The sequence below is a fragment of the Crinia signifera genome, chromosome 2, assembly GCF_055691185.1.
Source record: "Crinia signifera chromosome 2, ASM5569118v1, whole genome shotgun sequence".
NCBI lineage: Eukaryota > Metazoa > Chordata > Amphibia > Anura > Myobatrachidae > Crinia > Crinia signifera.
In genome coordinates, this window is record NC_139218.1 from 159139626 (window position 1) to 159165135 (window position 25510).

Consider the following 25510-nt stretch of genomic DNA (forward strand, 5'->3'; position numbering starts at 1 on the left):
ATTCGCTTCATGCTGTAACCACTGTGCATAAAAATTTGGAAACATGGCATACAGTGTATCATTTGCTGTCTAAGTCATGTTTCCCATATTTTCCATTGCAAGATACAAGCCGGTTTGAGTGTTTGGGGCACATTTTAGCAGGGGCGGATTTAGGGAGGAGGGCGCCCCTAGGCACAACAATAATGTTTACTAAGTAGGACAGTTTATAGGGGCAGTATCTGCATGTCCTATCCATTTACACTCTATTTAAGATGGAATATAGTACAGTACAGTGGATATTTTGCAGTTATTGGTACATTTTGGGCTGACAGTACTATCACAGGCATCCAAGTGCCGCCCCCAAACATGTGCCGCCCCTAGGCCGGTGCCTCACGTGCCTAATGGGAAATTCGGCTCTGCATTTTAGCTAAAATCATCCTACGGGGCCTAACTGCTTATACCAAAGCCTGCCTATTTTGAATGGCGTAGTGGTCAATGCAACCTCCAAAAAAATCAGGACTTACTACCCCAATAACCTGCTAACTCACCCCTGAAATACTTACTTATTCACACTATTTTGTTCATTTGACTTGTTTCTAATTTGAAATGCCCATTTTTGTGGGGCCAGAAAGGTGCGTCTTTAAAAGGCGATTTCTACGATACCCCACTTTTGCGCGTCGGACCGCGACTTTTTCCGGAAACGCAGAAAAAACGCAATTTTCAGGAGAAACGAGACGTACATCCTCCCCCTCTGCCGCCCACCCACCCAACTGACAGCCAGCCAGCAGACAAGCACAGAGAGTTCCGTGGGTCTGTCTGTGATGTCATAAAGGGCCTGCTGATCAATGGCCAGCTCTCTGATTGGCTGCTGTGTTTGATTGACAGATTGAATCTGGCAGCTGATTGGCTGTCTACCCTAAAGTGCATTACACACCCCTGATGGTACCACTGGCTAAGACTCCACCTCAGCTCATTGATTAATTATAAATTTAGAACAAATGATGGATGAAAGCAGGCAGGCCGGCCATTTTTTTCACGCTCATTGGACTTGTTTAATGCAATGCACCTGTGTATATTCACATGCATTCACTTCATGCTGTAACCACTGTGCATAAAAATTTGGAAACATGGCATACAGTGTATCATTTGCTGTCTAAGTCATGTTTCCCATATTTTCCATTGCAAGATACAAGCCGGTTTGAGTGTTTGGGGCACATTTTAGCTAAAATCATCCTACGGGGCCTAACTGCTTATGCTAAAGCCTGCCTATTTTGAATGGCGTAGTGGTCACTGCAACCTCCAAAAAAATCAGGACTTACTACCCCAATAACCTGCTAACTCACCCCTGAAATACTTACTTATTCACACTATTTTGTTCATTTGACTTGTTTCTAATTTGAAATGCCCATTTTTGTGGGGCCAGAAAGGTGCGTCTTTAAAAGGCGATTTCTACGATACCCCACTTTTGCGCGTCGGACCGCGACTTTTTCCGGAAACGCCGAAAAACCGCAATTTTCAGGAGAAACGAGACGTACATCCTCCCCCTCTGCCGCCCACCCACCCAACTGACAGCCAGCCAGCAGACAAGCACAGAGAGTTCCGTGGGTCTGTCTGTGATGTCATAAAGGGCCTGCTGATCAATGGCCAGCTCTCTGATTGGCTGCTGTGTTTGATTGACAGATTGAATCTGGCAGCTGATTGGCTGTCTACCCTAAAGTGCATTACACACCCCTGATGGTACCACTGGCTAAGACTCCACCTCAGCTCATTGATTAATTATAAATTTAGAACAAATGATGGATGAAAGCAGGCAGGCCGGCCATTTTTTTCACGCTCATTGGACTTGTTTAATGCAATGCACCTTTGTATATTCACATGCATTCGCTTCATGCTGTAACCACTGTGCATAAAAATTTGGAAACATGGCATACAGTGTATCATTTGCTGTCTAAGTCATGTTTCCCATATTTTCCATTGCAAGATACAAGCCGGTTTGAGTGTTTGGGGCACATTTTAGCAGGGGCGGATTTAGGGAGGAGGGCGCCCCTAGGCACAACAATAATGTTTACTAAGTAGGACAGTTTATAGGGGCAGTATCTGCATGTCCTATCCATTTACACTCTATTTAAGATGGAATATAGTACAGTACAGTGGATATTTTGCAGTTATTGGTACATTTTGGGCTGACAGTACTATCACAGGCATCCAAGTGCCGCCCCCAAACATGTGCCGCCCCTAGGCCGGTGCCTCACGTGCCTAATGGGAAATTCGGCTCTGCATTTTAGCTAAAATCATCCTACGGGGCCTAACTGCTTATACCAAAGCCTGCCTATTTTGAATGGCGTAGTGGTCAATGCAACCTCCAAAAAAATCAGGACTTACTACCCCAATAACCTGCTAACTCACCCCTGAAATACTTACTTATTCACACTATTTTGTTCATTTGACTTGTTTCTAATTTGAAATGCCCATTTTTGTGGGGCCAGAAAGGTGCGTCTTTAAAAGGCGATTTCTACGATACCCCACTTTTGCGCGTCGGACCGCGACTTTTTCCGGAAACGCAGAAAAAACGCAATTTTCAGGAGAAACGAGACGTACATCCTCCCCCTCTGCCGCCCACCCACCCAACTGACAGCCAGCCAGCAGACAAGCACAGAGAGTTCCGTGGGTCTGTCTGTGATGTCATAAAGGGCCTGCTGATCAATGGCCAGCTCTCTGATTGGCTGCTGTGTTTGATTGACAGATTGAATCTGGCAGCTGATTGGCTGTCTACCCTAAAGTGCATTACACACCCCTGATGGTACCACTGGCTAAGACTCCACCTCAGCTCATTGATTAATTATAAATTTAGAACAAATGATGGATGAAAGCAGGCAGGCCGGCCATTTTTTTCACGCTCATTGGACTTGTTTAATGCAATGCACCTGTGTATATTCACATGCATTCACTTCATGCTGTAACCACTGTGCATAAAAATTTGGAAACATGGCATACAGTGTATCATTTGCTGTCTAAGTCATGTTTCCCATATTTTCCATTGCAAGATACAAGACGGTTTGAGTGTTTGGGGCACATTTTAGCTAAAATCATCCTACGGGGCCTAACTGCTTATGCTAAAGCCTGCCTATTTTGAATGGCGTAGTGGTCACTGCAACCTCCAAAAAAATCAGGACTTACTACCCCAATAACCTGCTAACTCACCCCTGAAATACTTACTTATTCACACTATTTTGTTCATTTGACTTGTTTCTAATTTGAAATGCCCATTTTTGTGGGGCCAGAAAGGTGCGTCTTTAAAAGGCGATTTCTACGATACCCCACTTTTGCGCGTCGGACCGCGACTTTTTCCGGAAACGCCGAAAAACCGCAATTTTCAGGAGAAACGAGACGTACATCCTCCCCCTCTGCCGCCCACCCACCCAACTGACAGCCAGCCAGCAGACAAGCACAGAGAGTTCCGTGGGTCTGTCTGTGATGTCATAAAGGGCCTGCTGATCAATGGCCAGCTCTCTGATTGGCTGCTGTGTTTGATTGACAGATTGAATCTGGCAGCTGATTGGCTGTCTACCCTAAAGTGCATTACACACCCCTGATGGTACCACTGGCTAAGACTCCACCTCAGCTCATTGATTAATTATAAATTTAGAACAAATGATGGATGAAAACAGGCAGGCCGGCCATTTTTTTCACGCTCATTGGACTTGTTTAATGCAATGCACCTTTGTATATTCACATGCATTCGCTTCATGCTGTAACCACTGTGCATAAAAATTTGGAAACATGGCATACAGTGTATCATTTGCTGTCTAAGTCATGTTTCCCATATTTTCCATTGCAAGATACAAGCCGGTTTGAGTGTTTGGGGCACATTTTAGCTAAAATCATCCTACGGGGCCTAACTGCTTATGCTAAAGCCTGCCTATTTTGAATGGCGTAGTGGTCACTGCAACCTCCAAAAAAATCAGGACTTACTACCCCAATAACCTGCTAACTCACCCCTGAAATACTTACTTATTCACACTATTTTGTTCATTTGACTTGTTTCTAATTTGAAATGCCCATTTTTGTGGGGCCAGAAAGGTGCGTCTTTAAAAGGCGATTTCTACGATACCCCACTTTTGCGCGTCGGACCGCGACTTTTTCCAGAAACGCTGAAAAACCGCAATTTTCAGGAGAAACGAGACGTACATCCTCCCCCTCTGCCGCCCACCCACCCAACTGACAGCCAGCCAGCAGACAAGCACAGAGAGTTCCGTGGGTCTGTCTGTGATGTCATAAAGGGCCTGCTGATCAATGGCCAGCTCTCTGATTGGCTGCTGTGTTTGATTGACAGATTGAATCTGGCAGCTGATTGGCTGTCTACCCTAAAGTGCATTACACACCCCTGATGGTACCACTGGCTAAGACTCCACCTCAGCTCATTGATTAATTATAAATTTAGAACAAATGATGGATGAAAGCAGGCAGGCCGGCCATTTTTTTCACGCTCATTGGACTTGTTTAATGCAATGCACCTGTGTATATTCACATGCATTCACTTCATGCTGTAACCACTGTGCATAAAAATTTGGAAACATGGCATACAGTGTATCATTTGCTGTCTAAGTCATGTTTCCCATATTTTCCATTGCAAGATACAAGCCGGTTTGAGTGTTTGGGGCACATTTTAGCTAAAATCATCCTACGGGGCCTAACTGCTTATGCTAAAGCCTGCCTATTTTGAATGGCGTAGTGGTCACTGCAACCTCCAAAAAAATCAGGACTTACTACCCCAATAACCTGCTAACTCACCCCTGAAATACTTACTTATTCACACTATTTTGTTCATTTGACTTGTTTCTAATTTGAAATGCCCATTTTTGTGGGGCCAGAAAGGTGCGTCTTTAAAAGGCGATTTCTACGATACCCCACTTTTGCGCGTCGGACCGCGACTTTTTCCGGAAACGCCGAAAAACCGCAATTTTCAGGAGAAACGAGACGTACATCCTCCCCCTCTGCCGCCCACCCACCCAACTGACAGCCAGCCAGCAGACAAGCACAGAGAGTTCCGTGGGTCTGTCTGTGATGTCATAAAGGGCCTGCTGATCAATGGCCAGCTCTCTGATTGGCTGCTGTGTTTGATTGACAGATTGAATCTGGCAGCTGATTGGCTGTCTACCCTAAAGTGCATTACACACCCCTGATGGTACCACTGGCTAAGACTCCACCTCAGCTCATTGATTAATTATAAATTTAGAACAAATGATGGATGAAAGCAGGCAGGCCGGCCATTTTTTTCACGCTCATTGGACTTGTTTAATGCAATGCACCTTTGTATATTCACATGCATTCGCTTCATGCTGTAACCACTGTGCATAAAAATTTGGAAACATGGCATACAGTGTATCATTTGCTGTCTAAGTCATGTTTCCCATATTTTCCATTGCAAGATACAAGCCGGTTTGAGTGTTTGGGGCACATTTTAGCAGGGGCGGATTTAGGGAGGAGGGCGCCCCTAGGCACAACAATAATGTTTACTAAGTAGGACAGTTTATAGGGGCAGTATCTGCATGTCCTATCCATTTACACTCTATTTAAGATGGAATATAGTACAGTACAGTGGATATTTTGCAGTTATTGGTACATTTTGGGCTGACAGTACTATCACAGGCATCCAAGTGCCGCCCCCAAACATGTGCCGCCCCTAGGCCGGTGCCTCACGTGCCTAATGGGAAATTCGGCTCTGCATTTTAGCTAAAATCATCCTACGGGGCCTAACTGCTTATACCAAAGCCTGCCTATTTTGAATGGCGTAGTGGTCAATGCAACCTCCAAAAAAATCAGGACTTACTACCCCAATAACCTGCTAACTCACCCCTGAAATACTTACTTATTCACACTATTTTGTTCATTTGACTTGTTTCTAATTTGAAATGCCCATTTTTGTGGGGCCAGAAAGGTGCGTCTTTAAAAGGCGATTTCTACGATACCCCACTTTTGCGCGTCGGACCGCGACTTTTTCCGGAAACGCAGAAAAAACGCAATTTTCAGGAGAAACGAGACGTACATCCTCCCCCTCTGCCGCCCACCCACCCAACTGACAGCCAGCCAGCAGACAAGCACAGAGAGTTCCGTGGGTCTGTCTGTGATGTCATAAAGGGCCTGCTGATCAATGGCCAGCTCTCTGATTGGCTGCTGTGTTTGATTGACAGATTGAATCTGGCAGCTGATTGGCTGTCTACCCTAAAGTGCATTACACACCCCTGATGGTACCACTGGCTAAGACTCCACCTCAGCTCATTGATTAATTATAAATTTAGAACAAATGATGGATGAAAGCAGGCAGGCCGGCCATTTTTTTCACGCTCATTGGACTTGTTTAATGCAATGCACCTGTGTATATTCACATGCATTCACTTCATGCTGTAACCACTGTGCATAAAAATTTGGAAACATGGCATACAGTGTATCATTTGCTGTCTAAGTCATGTTTCCCATATTTTCCATTGCAAGATACAAGCCGGTTTGAGTGTTTGGGGCACATTTTAGCTAAAATCATCCTACGGGGCCTAACTGCTTATGCTAAAGCCTGCCTATTTTGAATGGCGTAGTGGTCACTGCAACCTCCAAAAAAATCAGGACTTACTACCCCAATAACCTGCTAACTCACCCCTGAAATACTTACTTATTCACACTATTTTGTTCATTTGACTTGTTTCTAATTTGAAATGCCCATTTTTGTGGGGCCAGAAAGGTGCGTCTTTAAAAGGCGATTTCTACGATACCCCACTTTTGCGCGTCGGACCGCGACTTTTTCCGGAAACGCCGAAAAACCGCAATTTTCAGGAGAAACGAGACGTACATCCTCCCCCTCTGCCGCCCACCCACCCAACTGACAGCCAGCCAGCAGACAAGCACAGAGAGTTCCGTGGGTCTGTCTGTGATGTCATAAAGGGCCTGCTGATCAATGGCCAGCTCTCTGATTGGCTGCTGTGTTTGATTGACAGATTGAATCTGGCAGCTGATTGGCTGTCTACCCTAAAGTGCATTACACACCCCTGATGGTACCACTGGCTAAGACTCCACCTCAGCTCATTGATTAATTATAAATTTAGAACAAATGATGGATGAAAGCAGGCAGGCCGGCCATTTTTTTCACGCTCATTGGACTTGTTTAATGCAATGCACCTTTGTATATTCACATGCATTCGCTTCATGCTGTAACCACTGTGCATAAAAATTTGGAAACATGGCATACAGTGTATCATTTGCTGTCTAAGTCATGTTTCCCATATTTTCCATTGCAAGATACAAGCCGGTTTGAGTGTTTGGGGCACATTTTAGCAGGGGCGGATTTAGGGAGGAGGGCGCCCCTAGGCACAACAATAATGTTTACTAAGTAGGACAGTTTATAGGGGCAGTATCTGCATGTCCTATCCATTTACACTCTATTTAAGATGGAATATAGTACAGTACAGTGGATATTTTGCAGTTATTGGTACATTTTGGGCTGACAGTACTATCACAGGCATCCAAGTGCCGCCCCCAAACATGTGCCGCCCCTAGGCCGGTGCCTCACGTGCCTAATGGGAAATTCGGCTCTGCATTTTAGCTAAAATCATCCTACGGGGCCTAACTGCTTATACCAAAGCCTGCCTATTTTGAATGGCGTAGTGGTCAATGCAACCTCCAAAAAAATCAGGACTTACTACCCCAATAACCTGCTAACTCACCCCTGAAATACTTACTTATTCACACTATTTTGTTCATTTGACTTGTTTCTAATTTGAAATGCCCATTTTTGTGGGGCCAGAAAGGTGCGTCTTTAAAAGGCGATTTCTACGATACCCCACTTTTGCGCGTCGGACCGCGACTTTTTCCGGAAACGCAGAAAAAACGCAATTTTCAGGAGAAACGAGACGTACATCCTCCCCCTCTGCCGCCCACCCACCCAACTGACAGCCAGCCAGCAGACAAGCACAGAGAGTTCCGTGGGTCTGTCTGTGATGTCATAAAGGGCCTGCTGATCAATGGCCAGCTCTCTGATTGGCTGCTGTGTTTGATTGACAGATTGAATCTGGCAGCTGATTGGCTGTCTACCCTAAAGTGCATTACACACCCCTGATGGTACCACTGGCTAAGACTCCACCTCAGCTCATTGATTAATTATAAATTTAGAACAAATGATGGATGAAAGCAGGCAGGCCGGCCATTTTTTTCACGCTCATTGGACTTGTTTAATGCAATGCACCTGTGTATATTCACATGCATTCACTTCATGCTGTAACCACTGTGCATAAAAATTTGGAAACATGGCATACAGTGTATCATTTGCTGTCTAAGTCATGTTTCCCATATTTTCCATTGCAAGATACAAGCCGGTTTGAGTGTTTGGGGCACATTTTAGCTAAAATCATCCTACGGGGCCTAACTGCTTATGCTAAAGCCTGCCTATTTTGAATGGCGTAGTGGTCACTGCAACCTCCAAAAAAATCAGGACTTACTACCCCAATAACCTGCTAACTCACCCCTGAAATACTTACTTATTCACACTATTTTGTTCATTTGACTTGTTTCTAATTTGAAATGCCCATTTTTGTGGGGCCAGAAAGGTGCGTCTTTAAAAGGCGATTTCTACGATACCCCACTTTTGCGCGTCGGACCGCGACTTTTTCCGGAAACGCTGAAAAACCGCAATTTTCAGGAGAAACGAGACGTACATCCTCCCCCTCTGCCGCCCACCCACCCAACTGACAGCCAGCCAGCAGACAAGCACAGAGAGTTCCGTGGGTCTGTCTGTGATGTCATAAAGGGCCTGCTGATCAATGGCCAGCTCTCTGATTGGCTGCTGTGTTTGATTGACAGATTGAATCTGGCAGCTGATTGGCTGTCTACCCTAAAGTGCATTACACACCCCTGATGGTACCACTGGCTAAGACTCCACCTCAGCTCATTGATTAATTATAAATTTAGAACAAATGATGGATGAAAGCAGGCAGGCCGGCCATTTTTTTCACGCTCATTGGACTTGTTTAATGCAATGCACCTTTGTATATTCACATGCATTCGCTTCATGCTGTAACCACTGTGCATAAAAATTTGGAAACATGGCATACAGTGTATCATTTGCTGTCTAAGTCATGTTTCCCATATTTTCCATTGCAAGATACAAGCCAGTTTGAGTGTTTGGGGCACATTTTAGCTAAAATCATCCTACGGGGCCTAACTGCTTATGCCAAAGCCTGCCTATTTTGAATGGCGTAGTGGTCACTGCAACCTCCAAAAAAATCAGGACTTACTACCCCAATAACCTGCTAACTCACCCCTGAAATACTTACTTATTCACACTATTTTGTTCATTTGACTTGTTTCTAATTTGAAATGCCCATTTTTGTGGGGCCAGAAAGGTGCGTCTTTAAAAGGCGATTTCTACGATACCCCACTTTTGCGCGTCGGACCGCGACTTTTTCCGGAAACGCTGAAAAACCGCAATTTTCAGGAGAAACGAGACGTACATCCTCCCCCTCTGCCGCCCACCCACCCAACTGACAGCCAGCCAGCAGACAAGCACAGAGAGTTCCGTGGGTCTGTCTGTGATGTCATAAAGGGCCTGCTGATCAATGGCCAGCTCTCTGATTGGCTGCTGTGTTTGATTGACAGATTGAATCTGGCAGCTGATTGGCTGTCTACCCTAAAGTGCATTACACACCCCTGATGGTACCACTGGCTAAGACTCCACCTCAGCTCATTGATTAATTATAAATTTAGAACAAATGATGGATGAAAGCAGGCAGGCCGGCCATTTTTTTCACGCTCATTGGACTTGTTTAATGCAATGCACCTTTGTATATTCACATGCATTCGCTTCATGCTGTAACCACTGTGCATAAAAATTTGGAAACATGGCATACAGTGTATCATTTGCTGTCTAAGTCATGTTTCCCATATTTTCCATTGCAAGATACAAGCCAGTTTGAGTGTTTGGGGCACATTTTAGCTAAAATCATCCTACGGGGCCTAACTGCTTATGCCAAAGCCTGCCTATTTTGAATGGCGTAGTGGTCACTGCAACCTCCAAAAAAATCAGGACTTACTACCCCAATAACCTGCTAACTCACCCCTGAAATACTTACTTATTCACACTATTTTGTTCATTTGACTTGTTTCTAATTTGAAATGCCCATTTTTGTGGGGCCAGAAAGGTGCGTCTTTAAAAGGCGATTTCTACGATACCCCACTTTTGCGCGTCGGACCGCGACTTTTTCCGGAAACGCCGAAAAAACGCAATTTTCAGGAGAAACGAGACGTACATCCTCCCCCTCTGCCGCCCACCCACCCAACTGACAGCCAGCCAGCAGACAAGCACAGAGAGTTCCGTGGGTCTGTCTGTGATGTCATAAAGGGCCTGCTGATCAATGGCCAGCTCTCTGATTGGCTGCTGTGTTTGATTGACAGATTGAATCTGGCAGCTGATTGGCTGTCTACCCTAAAGTGCATTACACACCCCTGATGGTACCACTGGCTAAGACTCCACCTCAGCTCATTGATTAATTATAAATTTAGAACAAATGATGGATGAAAGCAGGCAGGCCGGCCATTTTTTTCACGCTCATTGGACTTGTTTAATGCAATGCACCTTTGTATATTCACATGCATTCGCTTCATGCTGTAACCACTGTGCATAAAAATTTGGAAACATGGCATACATTGTATCATTTGCTGTCTAAGTCATGTTTCCCATATTTTCCATTGCAAGATACAAGCCGGTTTGAGTGTTTGGGGCACATTTTAGCTAAAATCATCCTACGGGGCCTAACTGCTTATGCCAAAGCCTGCCTATTTTGAATGGCGTAGTGGTCACTGCAACCTCCAAAAAAATCAGGACTTACTACCCCAATAACCTGCTAACTCACCCCTGAAATACTTACTTATTCACACTATTTTGTTCATTTGACTTGTTTCTAATTTGAAATGCCCATTTTTGTGGGGCCAGAAAGGTGCGTCTTTAAAAGGCGATTTCTACGATACCCCACTTTTGCGCGTCGGACCGCGACTTTTTCCGGAAACGCCGAAAAACCGCAATTTTCAGGAGAAACGAGACGTACATCCACCCCCTCTGCCGCCCACCCACCCAACTGACAGCCAGCCAGCAGACAAGCACAGAGAGTTCCGTGGGTCTGTCTGTGATGTCATAAAGGGCCTGCTGATCAATGGCCAGCTCTCTGATTGGCTGCTGTGTTTGATTGACAGATTGAATCTGGCAGCTGATTGGCTGTCTACCCTAAAGTGCATTACACACCCCTGATGGTACCACTGGCTAAGACTCCACCTCAGCTCATTGATTAATTATAAATTTAGAACAAATGATGGATGAAAGCAGGCAGGCCGGCCATTTTTTTCACGCTCATTGGACTTGTTTAATGCAATGCACCTGTGTATATTCACATGCATTCACTTCATGCTGTAACCACTGTGCATAAAAATTTGGAAACATGGCATACAGTGTATCATTTGCTGTCTAAGTCATGTTTCCCATATTTTCCATTGCAAGATACAAGCCGGTTTGAGTGTTTGGGGCACATTTTAGCTAAAATCATCCTACGGGGCCTAACTGCTTATGCTAAAGCCTGCCTATTTTGAATGGCGTAGTGGTCACTGCAACCTCCAAAAAAATCAGGACTTACTACCCCAATAACCTGCTAACTCACCCCTGAAATACTTACTTATTCACACTATTTTGTTCATTTGACTTGTTTCTAATTTGAAATGCCCATTTTTGTGGGGCCAGAAAGGTGCATCTTTAAAAGGCGATTTCTACGATATCCCACTTTTGCGCGTCGGACCGCGACTTTTTCCGGAAACGCCGAAAAACCGCAATTTTCAGGAGAAACGAGACGTACATCCTCCCCCTCTGCCGCCCACCCACCCAACTGACAGCCAGCCAGCAGACAAGCACAGAGAGTTCCGTGGGTCTGTCTGTGATGTCATAAAGGGCCTGCTGATCAATGGCCAGCTCTCTGATTGGCTGCTGTGTTTGATTGACAGATTGAATCTGGCAGCTGATTGGCTGTCTACCCTAAAGTGCATTACACACCCCTGATGGTACCACTGGCTAAGACTCCACCTCAGCTCATTGATTAATTATAAATTTAGAACAAATGATGGATGAAAGCAGGCAGGCCGGCCATTTTTTTCACGCTCATTGGACTTGTTTAATGCAATGCACCTTTGTATATTCACATGCATTCGCTTCATGCTGTAACCACTGTGCATAAAAATTTGGAAACATGGCATACAGTGTATCATTTGCTGTCTAAGTCATGTTTCCCATATTTTCCATTGCAAGATACAAGCCGGTTTGAGTGTTTGGGGCACATTTTAGCTAAAATCATCCTACGGGGCCTAAATGCTTATGCTAAAGCCTGCCTATTTTGAATGGCGTAGTGGTCACTGCAACCTCCAAAAAAATCAGGACTTACTACCCCAATAACCTGCTAACTCACCCCTGAAATACTTACTTATTCACACTATTTTGTTCATTTGACTTGTTTCTAATTTGAAATGCCCATTTTTGTGGGGCCAGAAAGGTGCGTCTTTAAAAGGCGATTTCTACGATACCCCACTTTTGCGCGTCGGACCGCGACTTTTTCCGGAAACGCCGAAAAACCGCAATTTTCAGGAGAAACGAGACGTACATCCTCTGCCGTCCACCCACCCAACTGACAGCCAGCCAGCAGACAAGCACAGAGAGTTCCGTGGGTCTGTCTGTGATGTCATAAAGGGCCTGCTGATCAATGGCCAGCTCTCTGATTGGCTGCTGTGTTTGATTGACAGATTGAATCTGGCAGCTGATTGGCTGTCTACCCTAAAGTGCATTACACACCCCTGATGGTACCACTGGCTAAGACTCCACCTCAGCTCATTGATTAATTATAAATTTAGAACAAATGATGGATGAAAGCAGGCAGGCCGGCCATTTTTTTCACGCTCATTGGACTTGTTTAATGCAATGCACCTGTGTATATTCACATGCATTCGCTTCATGCTGTAACCACTGTGCATAAAAATTTGGAAACATGGCATACAGTGTATCATTTGCTGTCTAAGTCATGTTTCCCATATTTTCCATTGCAAGATACAAGCCGGTTTGAGTGTTTGGGGCACATTTTAGCTAAAATCATCCTACGGGGCCTAAATGCTTATGCTAAAGCCTGCCTATTTTGAATGGCGTAGTGGTCACTGCAACCTCCAAAAAAATCAGGACTTACTACCCCAATAACCTGCTAACTCACCCCTGAAATACTTACTTATTCACACTATTTTGTTCATTTGACTTGTTTCTAATTTGAAATGCCCATTTTTGTGGGGCCAGAAAGGTGCGTCTTTAAAAGGCGATTTCTACGATACCCCACTTTTGCGCGTCGGACAGCGACTTTTTCCGGAAACGCTGAAAACCGCAATTTTCAGGAGAAACGAGACGTACATCCTCCCCCTCTGCCGCCCACCCACCCAACTGACAGCCAGCCAGCAGACAAGCACAGAGAGTTCCGTGGGTCTGTCTGTGATGTCATAAAGGGCCTGCTGATCAATGGCCAGCTCTCTGATTGGCTGCTGTGTTTGATTGACAGATTGAATCTGGCAGCTGATTGGCTGTCTACCCTAAAGTGCATTACACACCCCTGATGGTACCACTGGCTAAGACTCCACCTCAGCTCATTGATTAATTATAAATTTAGAACAAATGATGGATGAAAGCAGGCAGGCCGGCCATTTTTTTCACGCTCATTGGACTTGTTTAATGCAATGCACCTTTGTATATTCACATGCATTCGCTTCATGCTGTAACCACTGTGCATAAAAATTTGGAAACATGGCATACAGTGTATCATTTGCTGTCTAAGTCATGTTTCCCATATTTTCCATTGCAAGATACAAGCCGGTTTGAGTGTTTGGGGCACATTTTAGCTAAAATCATCCTACGGGGCCTAACTGCTTATGCCAAAGCCTGCCTATTTTGAATGGCGTAGTGGTCACTGCAACCTCCAAAAAAATCAGGACTTACTACCCCAATAACCTGTTAACTCACCCCTGAAATACTTACTTATTCACACTATTTTGTTCATTTGACTTGTTTCTAATTTGAAATGCCCATTTTTGTGGGGCCAGAAAGGTGCGTCTTTAAAAGGCGATTTCTACGATACCCCACTTTTGCGCGTCGGACCGCGACTTTTTCCGGAAACGCAGAAAAAACGCAATTTTCAGGAGAAACGAGACGTACATCCTCCCCCTCTGCCGCCCACCCACCCAACTGACAGCCAGCCAGCAGACAAGCACAGAGAGTTCCGTGGGTCTGTCTGTGATGTCATAAAGGGCCTGCTGATCAATGGCCAGCTCTCTGATTGGCTGCTGTGTTTGATTGACAGATTGAATCTGGCAGCTGATTGGCTGTCTACCCTAAAGTGCATTACACACCCCTGATGGTACCACTGGCTAAGACTCCACCTCAGCTCATTGATTAATTATAAATTTAGAACAAATGATGGATGAAAGCAGGCAGGCCGGCCATTTTTTTCACGCTCATTGGACTTGTTTAATGCAATGCACCTTTGTATATTCACATGCATTCGCTTCATGCTGTAACCACTGTGCATAAAAATTTGGAAACATGGCATACAGTGTATCATTTGCTGTCTAAGTCATGTTTCCCATATTTTCCATTGCAAGATACAAGCCGGTTTGAGTGTTTGGGGCACATTTTAGCTAAAATCATCCTACGGGGCCTAACTGCTTATGCTAAAGCCTGCCTATTTTGAATGGCGTAGTGGTCACTGCAACCTCCAAAAAAATCAGGACTTACTACCCCAATAACCTGCTAACTCACCCCTGAAATACTTACTTATTCACACTATTTTGTTCATTTGACTTGTTTCTAATTTGAAATGCCCATTTTTGTGGGGCCAGAAAGGTGCGTCTTTAAAAGGCGATTTCTACGATACCCCACTTTTGCGCGTCGGACCGCGACTTTTTCCGGAAACGCCGAAAAACCGCAATTTTCAGGAGAAACGAGACGTACATCCTCCCCCTCTGCCGCCCACCCACCCAACTGACAGCCAGCCAGCAGACAAGCACAGAGAGTTCCGTGGGTCTGTCTGTGATGTCATAAAGGGCCTGCTGATCAATGGCCAGCTCTCTGATTGGCTGCTGTGTTTGATTGACAGATTGAATCTGGCAGCTGATTGGCTGTCTACCCTAAAGTGCATTACACACCCCTGATGGTACCACTGGCTAAGACTCCACCTCAGCTCATTGATTAATTATAAATTTAGAACAAATGATGGATGAAAGCAGGCAGGCCGGCCATTTTTTTCACGCTCATTGGACTTGTTTAATGCAATGCACCTTTGTATATTCACATGCATTCGCTTCATGCTGTAACCACTGTGCATAAAAATTTGGAAACATGGCATACAGTGTATCATTTGCTGTCTAAGTCATGTTTCCCATATTTTCCATTGCAAGATACAAGCCGGTTTGAGTGTTTGGGGCACATTTTAGCTAAAATCATCCTACGGGGCCTAACTGCTTATGCCAAAGCCTGCCTATTTTGAATGGCGTAGTGGTCACTGCAACCTCCAAAAAAATCAGGACTTACTACCCCAATAACCTGCTAACTCACCCCTGAAATACTTACTTATTCACACTATTTTGTTCATTTGACTTGTTTCTAATTTGAAATGCCCATTTTTGTGGGGCCAGAAAGGTGCGTCTTTAAAAGGCGATTTCTACGATACCCCACTTTTGCGCGTCGGACCGCGACTTTTTCCGGAAACGCCGAAAAACCGCAATTTTCAGGAGAAACGAGACGTACATCCTCCCCCTCTGCCGCCCACCCACCCAACTGACAGCCAGCCAGCAGACAAGCACAGAGAGTTCCGTGGGTCTGTCTGTGATGTCATAAAGGGCCTGCTGATCAATGGCCAGCTCTCTGATTGGCTGCTGTGTTTGATTGACAGATTGAATCTGGCAGCTGATTGGCTGTCTACCCTAAAGTGCATTACACACCCCTGATGGTACCACTGGCTAAGACTCCACCTCAGCTCATTGATTAATTATAAATTTAGAACAAATGATGGATGAAAGCAGGCAGGCCGGCCATTTTTTTCACGCTCATTGGACTTGTTTAATGCAATGCACCTGTGTATATTCACATGCATTCACTTCATGCTGTAACCACTGTGCATAAAAATTTGGAAACATGGCATACAGTGTATCATTTGCTGTCTAAGTCATGTTTCCCATATTTTCCATTGCAAGATACAAGCCGGTTTGAGTGTTTGGGGCACATTTTAGCTAAAATCATCCTACGGGGCCTAACTGCTTATGCTAAAGCCTGCCTATTTGAATGGCGTAGTGGTCACTGCAACCTCCAAAAGAATCAGGACTTACTACCCCAATAACCTGCTAACTCACCCCTGAAATACTTACTTATTCACACTATTTTGTTCATTTGACTTGTTTCTAATTTGAAATGCCCATTTTTGTTGGGCCAGAAAGGTGCGTCTTTAAAAGGCGATTTCTACGATACCCCACTTTTGCGCGTCGGACCGCGAATTTTTCCGGAAACGCCGAAAAACCGCAATTTTCAGGAGAAACGAGACGTACATCCTCCCCCTCTGCCGCCCACCCACCCAACTGACAGCCAGCCAGCAGACAAGCACAGAGAGTTCCGTGGGTCTGTCTGTGATGTCATAAAGGGCCTGCTGATCAATGGCCAGCTCTCTGATTGGCTGCTGTGTTTGATTGACAGATTGAATCTGGCAGCTGATTGGCTGTCTACCCTAAAGTGCATGACACACCCCTGATGGTACCACTGGCTAAGACTCCACCTCAGCTCATTGATTAATTATAAATTTAGAACAAATGATGGATGAAAGCAGGCAGGCCGGCCATTTTTTTCACGCTCATTGGACTTGTTTAATGCAATGCACCTGTGTATATTCACATGCATTCACTTCATGCTGTAACCACTGTGCATAAAAATTTGGAAACATGGCATACAGTGTATCATTTGCTGTCTAAGTCATGTTTCCCATATTTTCCATTGCAAGATACAAGCCGGTTTGAGTGTTTGGGGCACATTTTAGCTAAAATCATCCTACGGGGCCTAAATGCTTATGCTAAAGCCTGCCTATTTTGAATGGCGTAGTGGTCACTGCAACCTCCAAAAAAATCAGGACTTACTACCCCAATAACCTGCTAACTCACCCCTGAAATACTTACTTATTCACACTATTTTGTTCATTTGACTTGTTTCTAATTTGAAATGCCCATTTTTGTGGGGCCAGAAAGGTGCGTCTTTAAAAGGCGATTTCTACGATACCCCACTTTTGCGCGTCGGACCGCGACTTTTTCCGGAAACGCTGAAAAACCGCAATTTTCAGGAGAAACGAGACGTACATCCTCCCCCTCTGCCGCCCACCCACCCAACTGACAGCCAGCCAGCAGACAAGCACAGAGAGTTCCGTGGGTCTGTCTGTGATGTCATAAAGGGCCTGCTGATCAATGGCCAGCTCTCTGATTGGCTGCTGTGTTTGATTGACAGATTGAATCTGGCAGCTGATTGGCTGTCTACCCTAAAGTGCATTACACACCCCTGATGGTACCACTGGCTAAGACTCCACCTCAGCTCATTGATTAATTATAAATTTAGAACAAATGATGGATGAAAGCAGGCAGGCCGGCCATTTTTTTCACGCTCATTGGACTTGTTTAATGCAATGCACCTTTGTATATTCACATGCATTCGCTTCATGCTGTAACCACTGTGCATAAAAATTTGGAAACATGGCATACAGTGTATCATTTGCTGTCTAAGTCATGTTTCCCATATTTTCCATTGCAAGATACAAGCCGGTTTGAGTGTTTGGGGCACATTTTAGCTAAAATCATCCTACGGGGCCTAACTGCTTATGCCAAAGCCTGCCTATTTTGAATGGCGTAGTGGTCAATGCAACCTCCAAAAAAATCAGGACTTACTACCCCAATAACCTGCTAACTCACCCCTGAAATACTTACTTATTCACACTATTTTGTTCATTTGACTTGTTTCTAATTTGAAATGCCCATTTTTGTGGGGCCAGAAAGGTGCGTCTTTAAAAGGCGATTTCTACGATACCCCACTTTTGCGCGTCGGACCGCGACTTTTTCCGGAAACGCCGAAAAACCGCAATTTTCAGGAGAAACGAGACGTACATCCTCCCCCTCTGCCGCCCACCCACCCAACTGACAGCCAGCCAGCAGACAAGCACAGAGAGTTCCGTGGGTCTGTCTGTGATGTCATAAAGGGCCTGCTGATCAATGGCCAGCTCTCTGATTGGCTGCTGTGTTTGATTGACAGATTGAATCTGGCAGCTGATTGGCTGTCTACCCTAAAGTGCATTACACACCCCTGATGGTACCACTGGCTAAGACTCCACCTCAGCTCATTGATTAATTATAAATTTAGAACAAATGATGGATGAAAGCAGGCAGGCCGGCCATTTTTTTCACGCTCATTGGACTTGTTTAATGCAATGCACCTGTGTATATTCACATGCATTCACTTCATGCTGTAACCACTGTGCATACAAATTTGGAAACATGGCATACAGTGTATCATTTGCTGTCTAAGTCATGTTTCCCATATTTTCCATTGCAAGATACAAGCCGGTTTGAGTGTTTGGGGCACATTTTAGCTAAAATCATCCTACGGGGCCTAAATGCTTATGCTAAAGCCTGCCTATTTTGAATGGCGTAGTGGTCACTGCAACATCCAAAAAAATCAGGACTTACTACCCCAATAACCTGCTAACTCACCCCTGAAATACTTACTTATTCACACTATTTTGTTCATTTGACTTGTTTCTAATTTGAAATGCCCATTTTTGTGGGGCCAGAAAGGTGCGTCTTTAAAAGGCGATTTCTACGATACCCCACTTTTGCGCGTCGGACCGCGACTTTTTCCGGAAACGCTGAAAAACCGCAATTTTCAGGAGAAACGAGACGTACATCCTCCCCCTCTGCCGCCCACCCACCCAACTGACAGCCAGCCAGCAGACAAGCACAGAGAGTTCCGTGGGTCTGTCTGTGATGTCATAAAGGGCCTGCTGATCAATGGCCAGCTCTCTGATTGGCTGCTGTGTTTGATTGACAGATTGAATCTGGCAGCTGATTGGCTGTCTACCCTAAAGTGCATTACACACCCCTGATGGTACCACTGGCTAAGACTCCACCTCAGCTCATTGATTAATTATAAATTTAGAACAAATGATGGATGAAAGCAGGCAGGCCGGCCATTTTTTTCACGCTCATTGGACTTGTTTAATGCAATGCACCTTTGTATATTCACATGCATTCGCTTCATGCTGTAACCACTGTGCATAAAAATTTGGAAACATGGCATACAGTGTATCATTTGCTGTCTAAGTCATGTTTCCCATATTTTCCATTGCAAGATACAAGCCGGTTTGAGTGTTTGGGGCACATTTTAGCTAAAATCATCCTACGGGGCCTAACTGCTTATGCCAAAGCCTGCCTATTTTGAATGGCGTAGTGGTCAATGCAACCTCCAAAAAAATCAGGACTTACTACCCCAATAACCTGCTAACTCACCCCTGAAATACTTACTTATTCACACTATTTTGTTCATTTGACTTGTTTCTAATTTGAAATGCCCATTTTTGTGGGGCCAGAAAGGTGCGTCTTTAAAAGGCGATTTCTACGATACCCCACTTTTGCGCGTCGGACCGCGACTTTTTCCGGAAACGCCGAAAAACCGCAATTTTCAGGAGAAACGAGACGTACATCCTCCCCCTCTGCCGCCCACCCACCCAACTGACAGCCAGCCAGCAGACAAGCACAGAGAGTTCCGTGGGTCTGTCTGTGATGTCATAAAGGGCCTGCTGATCAATGGCCAGCTCTCTGATTGGCTGCTGTGTTTGATTGACAGATTGAATCTGGCAGCTGATTGGCTGTCTACCCTAAAGTGCATTACACACCCCTGATGGTACCACTGGCTAAGACTCCACCTCAGCTCATTGATTAATTATAAATTTAGAACAAATGATGGATGAAAGCAGGCAGGCCGGCCATTTTTTTCACGCTCATTGGACTTGTTTAATGCAATGCACCTTTGTATATTCACATGCATTCGCTTCATGCTGTAACCACTGTGCATAAAAATTTGGAAACATGGCATACAGTGTATCATTTGCTGTCTAAGTCATGTTTCCCATATTTTCCATTGCAAGATACAAGCCGGTTTGAGTGTTTGGGGCACATTTTAGCTAAAATCATCCTACGGGGCCTAACTGCTTATGCCAAAGCCTGCCTATTTTGAATGGCGTAGTGGTCAATGCAACCTCCAAAAAAATCAGGACTTACTACCCCAATAACCTGCTAACTCACCCCTGAAATACTTACTTATTCACACTATTTTGTTCATTTGACTTGTTTCTAATTTGAAATGCCCATTTTTGTGGGGCCAGAAAGGTGCGTCTTTAAAAGGCGATTTCTACGATACCCCACTTTTGCGCGTCGGACCGCGACTTTTTCAGGAATCGCCGAAAAACCGCAATTTTCAGGAGAAACGAGACGTACATCCTCCCCCTCTGCCGCCCACCCACCCAACTGACAGCCAGCCAGCAGACAAGCACAGAGAGTTCCGTGGGTCTGTCTGTGATGTCATAAAGGGCCTGCTGATCAATGGCCAGCTCTCTGATTGGCTGCTGTGTTTGATTGACAGATTGAATCTGGCAGCTGATTGGCTGTCTACCCTAAAGTGCATTACACACCCCTGATGGTACCACTGGCTAAGACTCCACCTCAGCTCATTGATTAATTATAAATTTAGAACAAATGATGGATGAAAGCAGGCAGGCCGGCCATTTTTTTCACGCTCATTGGACTTGTTTAATGCAATGCACCTGTGTATATTCACATGTATTCCCTTCATGCTGTAACCACTGTGCATAAAAATTTGGAAACATGGCATACAGTGTATCATTTGCTGTCTAAGTCATGTTTCCCATATTTTCCATTGCAAGATACAAGCCGGTTTGAGTGTTTGGGGCACATTTTAGCTAAAATCATCCTACGGGGCCTAAATGCTTATGCTAAAGCCTGCCTATTTTGAATGGCGTAGTGGTCACTGCAACCTCCAAAAAAATCAGGACTTACTACCCCAATAACCTGCTAACTCACCCCTGAAATACTTACTTATTCACACTATTTTGTTCATTTGACTTGTTTCTAATTTGAAATGCCCATTTTTGTGGGGCCAGAAAGGTGCGTCTTTAAAAGGCGATTTCTACGATACCCCACTTTTGCGCGTCGGACCGCGACTTTTTCCGGAAACGCTGAAAAACCGCAATTTTCAGGAGAAACGAGACGTACATCCTCCCCCTCTGCCGCCCACCCACCCAACTGACAGCCAGCCAGCAGACAAGCACAGAGAGTTCCGTGGGTCTGTCTGTGATGTCATAAAGGGCCTGCTGATCAATGGCCAGCTCTCTGATTGGCTGCTGTGTTTGATTGACAGATTGAATCTGGCAGCTGATTGGCTGTCTACCCTAAAGTGCATTACACACCCCTGATGGTACCACTGGCTAAGACTCCACCTCAGCTCATTGATTAATTATAAATTTAGAACAAATGATGGATGAAAGCAGGCAGGCCGGCCATTTTTTTCACGCTCATTGGACTTGTTTAATGCAATGCACCTTTGTATATTCACATGCATTCGCTTCATGCTGTAACCACTGTGCATAAAAATTTGGAAACATGGCATACAGTGTATCATTTGCTGTCTAAGTCATGTTTCCCATATTTTCCATTGCAAGATACAAGCCGGTTTGAGTGTTTGGGGCACATTTTAGCTAAAATCATCCTACGGGGCCTAACTGCTTATGCCAAAGCCTGCCTATTTTGAATGGCGTAGTGGTCAATGCAACCTCCAAAAAAATCAGGACTTACTACCCCAATAACCTGCTAACTCACCCCTGAAATACTTACTTATTCACACTATTTTGTTCATTTGACTTGTTTCTAATTTGAAATGCCCATTTTTGTGGGGCCAGAAAGGTGCGTCTTTAAAAGGCGATTTCTACGATACCCCACTTTTGCGCGTCGGACCGCGACTTTTTCCGGAAACGCCGAAAAACCGCAATTTTCAGGAGAAACGAGACGTACATCCTCCCCCTCTGCCGCCCACCCACCCAACTGACAGCCAGCCAGCAGACAAGCACAGAGAGTTCCGTGGGTCTGTCTGTGATGTCATAAAGGGCCTGCTGATCAATGGCCAGCTCTCTGATTGGCTGCTGTGTTTGATTGACAGATTGAATCTGGCAGCTGATTGGCTGTCTACCCTAAAGTGCATTACACACCCCTGATGGTACCACTGGCTAAGACTCCACCTCAGCTCATTGATTAATTATAAATTTAGAACAAATGATGGATGAAAGCAGGCAGGCCGGCCATTTTTTTCACGCTCATTGGACTTGTTTAATGCAATGCACCTGTGTATATTCACATGCATTCACTTCATGCTGTAACCACTGTGCATACAAATTTGGAAACATGGCATACAGTGTATCATTTGCTGTCTAAGTCATGTTTCCCATATTTTCCATTGCAAGATACAAGCCGGTTTGAGTGTTTGGGGCACATTTTAGCTAAAATCATCCTACGGGGCCTAAATGCTTATGCTAAAGCCTGCCTATTTTGAATGGCGTAGTGGTCACTGCAACATCCAAAAAAATCAGGACTTACTACCCCAATAACCTGCTAACTCACCCCTGAAATACTTACTTATTCACACTATTTTGTTCATTTGACTTGTTTCTAATTTGAAATGCCCATTTTTGTGGGGCCAGAAAGGTGCGTCTTTAAAAGGCGATTTCTACGATACCCCACTTTTGCGCGTCGGACCGCGACTTTTTCCGGAAACGCCGAAAAACCGCAATTTTCAGGAGAAACGAGACGTACATCCTCCCCCTCTGCCGCCCACCCACCCAACTGACAGCCAGCCAGCAGACAAGCACAGAGAGTTCCGTGGGTCTGTCTGTGATGTCATAAAGGGCCTGCTGATCAATGGCCAGCTCTCTGATTGGCTGCTGTGTTTGATTGACAGATTGAATCTGGCAGCTGATTGGCTGTCTACCCTAAAGTGCATTACACACCCCTGATGGTACCACTGGCTAAGACTCCACCTCAGCTCATTGATTAATTATAAATTTAGAACAAATGATGGATGAAAGCAGGCAGGCCGGCCATTTTTTTCACGCTCATTGGACTTGTTTAATGCAATGCACCTTTGTATATTCACATGCATTCGCTTCATGCTGTAACCACTGTGCATAAAAATTTGGAAACATGGCATACAGTGTATCATTTGCTGTCTAAGTCATGTTTCCCATATTTTCCATTGCAAGATACAAGCCGGTTTGAGTGTTTGGGGCACATTTTAGCTAAAATCATCCTACGGGGCCTAACTGCTTATGCCAAAGCCTGCCTATTTTGAATGGCGTAGTGGTCAATGCAACCTCCAAAAAAATCAGGACTTACTACCCCAATAACCTGCTAACTCACCCCTGAAATACTTACTTATTCACACTATTTTGTTCATTTGACTTGTTTCTAATTTGAAATGCCCATTTTTGTGGGGCCAGAAAGGTGCGTCTTTAAAAGGCGATTTCTACGATACCCCACTTTTGCGCGTCGGACCGCGACTTTTTCCGGAAACGCCGAAAAACCGCAATTTTCAGGAGAAACGAGACGTACATCCTCCCCCTCTGCCGCCCACCCACCCAACTGACAGCCAGCCAGCAGACAAGCACAGAGAGTTCCGTGGGTCTGTCTGTGATGTCATAAAGGGCCTGCTGATCAATGGCCAGCTCTCTGATTGGCTGCTGTGTTTGATTGACAGATTGAATCTGGCAGCTGATTGGCTGTCTACCCTAAAGTGCATTACACACCCCTGATGGTACCACTGGCTAAGACTCCACCTCGGCTCATTGATTAATTATAAATTTAGAACAAATGATGGATGAAAGCAGGCAGGCCGGCCATTTTTTTCACGCTCATTGGACTTGTTTAATGCAATGCACCTTTGTATATTCACATGCATTCGCTTCATGCTGTAACCACTGTGCATAAAAATTTGGAAACATGGCATACAGTGTATCATTTGCTGTCTAAGTCATGTTTCCCATATTTTCCATTGCAAGATACAAGCCGGTTTGAGTGTTTGGGGCACATTTTAGCTAAAATCATCCTACGGGGCCTAACTGCTTATGCCAAAGCCTGCCTATTTTGAATGGCGTAGTGGTCAATGCAACCTCCAAAAAAATCAGGACTTACTACCCCAATAACCTGCTAACTCACCCCTGAAATACTTACTTATTCACACTATTTTGTTCATTTGACTTGTTTCTAATTTGAAATGCCCATTTTTGTGGGGCCAGAAAGGTGCGTCTTTAAAAGGCGATTTCTACGATACCCCACTTTTGCGCGTCGGACCGCGACTTTTTCCGGAATCGCCGAAAAACCGCAATTTTCAGGAGAAACGAGACGTACATCCTCCCCCTCTGCCGCCCACCCACCCAACTGACAGCCAGCCAGCAGACAAGCACAGAGAGTTCCGTGGGTCTGTCTGTGATGTCATAAAGGGCCTGCTGATCAATGGCCAGCTCTCTGATTGGCTGCTGTGTTTGATTGACAGATTGAATCTGGCAGCTGATTGGCTGTCTACCCTAAAGTGCATTACACACCCCTGATGGTACCACTGGCTAAGACTCCACCTCAGCTCATTGATTAATTATAAATTTAGAACAAATGATGGATGAAAGCAGGCAGGCCGGCCATTTTTTTCACGCTCATTGGACTTGTTTAATGCAATGCACCTGTGTATATTCACATGTATTCCCTTCATGCTGTAACCACTGTGCATAAAAATTTGGAAACATGGCATACAGTGTATCATTTGCTGTCTAATGCTGTGTACACACTGATACAATCTGCATAAGATCCAGATAAGATTTTGACTATATAGTCAAAATCTTATCTGGATCTCATGCAGATTGTATGGGTTTTATCCCAAGCGATCCAGATGCGTTCAAGATGCGCGCTCCCATATCTTAACCAGAAAGTCTTGGCTGCCCTGTCTATATAGTGCAGATCTGCACTATATAGTCTAAATTGAATGCAGATAGTGTAAATTGTATGCAGATAGTCTAAATTGTAATCGCATCTAGATCTTATGCAGATTGTACTAGTGTGTACACAGCATAAGTCATGTTTCCCATATTTTCCATTGCAAGATACAAGCCGGTTTGAGTGTTTGGGGCACATTTTAGCTAAAATCATCCTACGGGGCCTAAATGCTTATGCTAAAGCCTGCCTATTTTGAATGGCGTAGTGGTCACTGCAACCTCCAAAAAAATCAGGACTTACTACCCCAATAACCTGCTAACTCACCCCTGAAATACTTACTTATTCACACTATTTTGTTCATTTG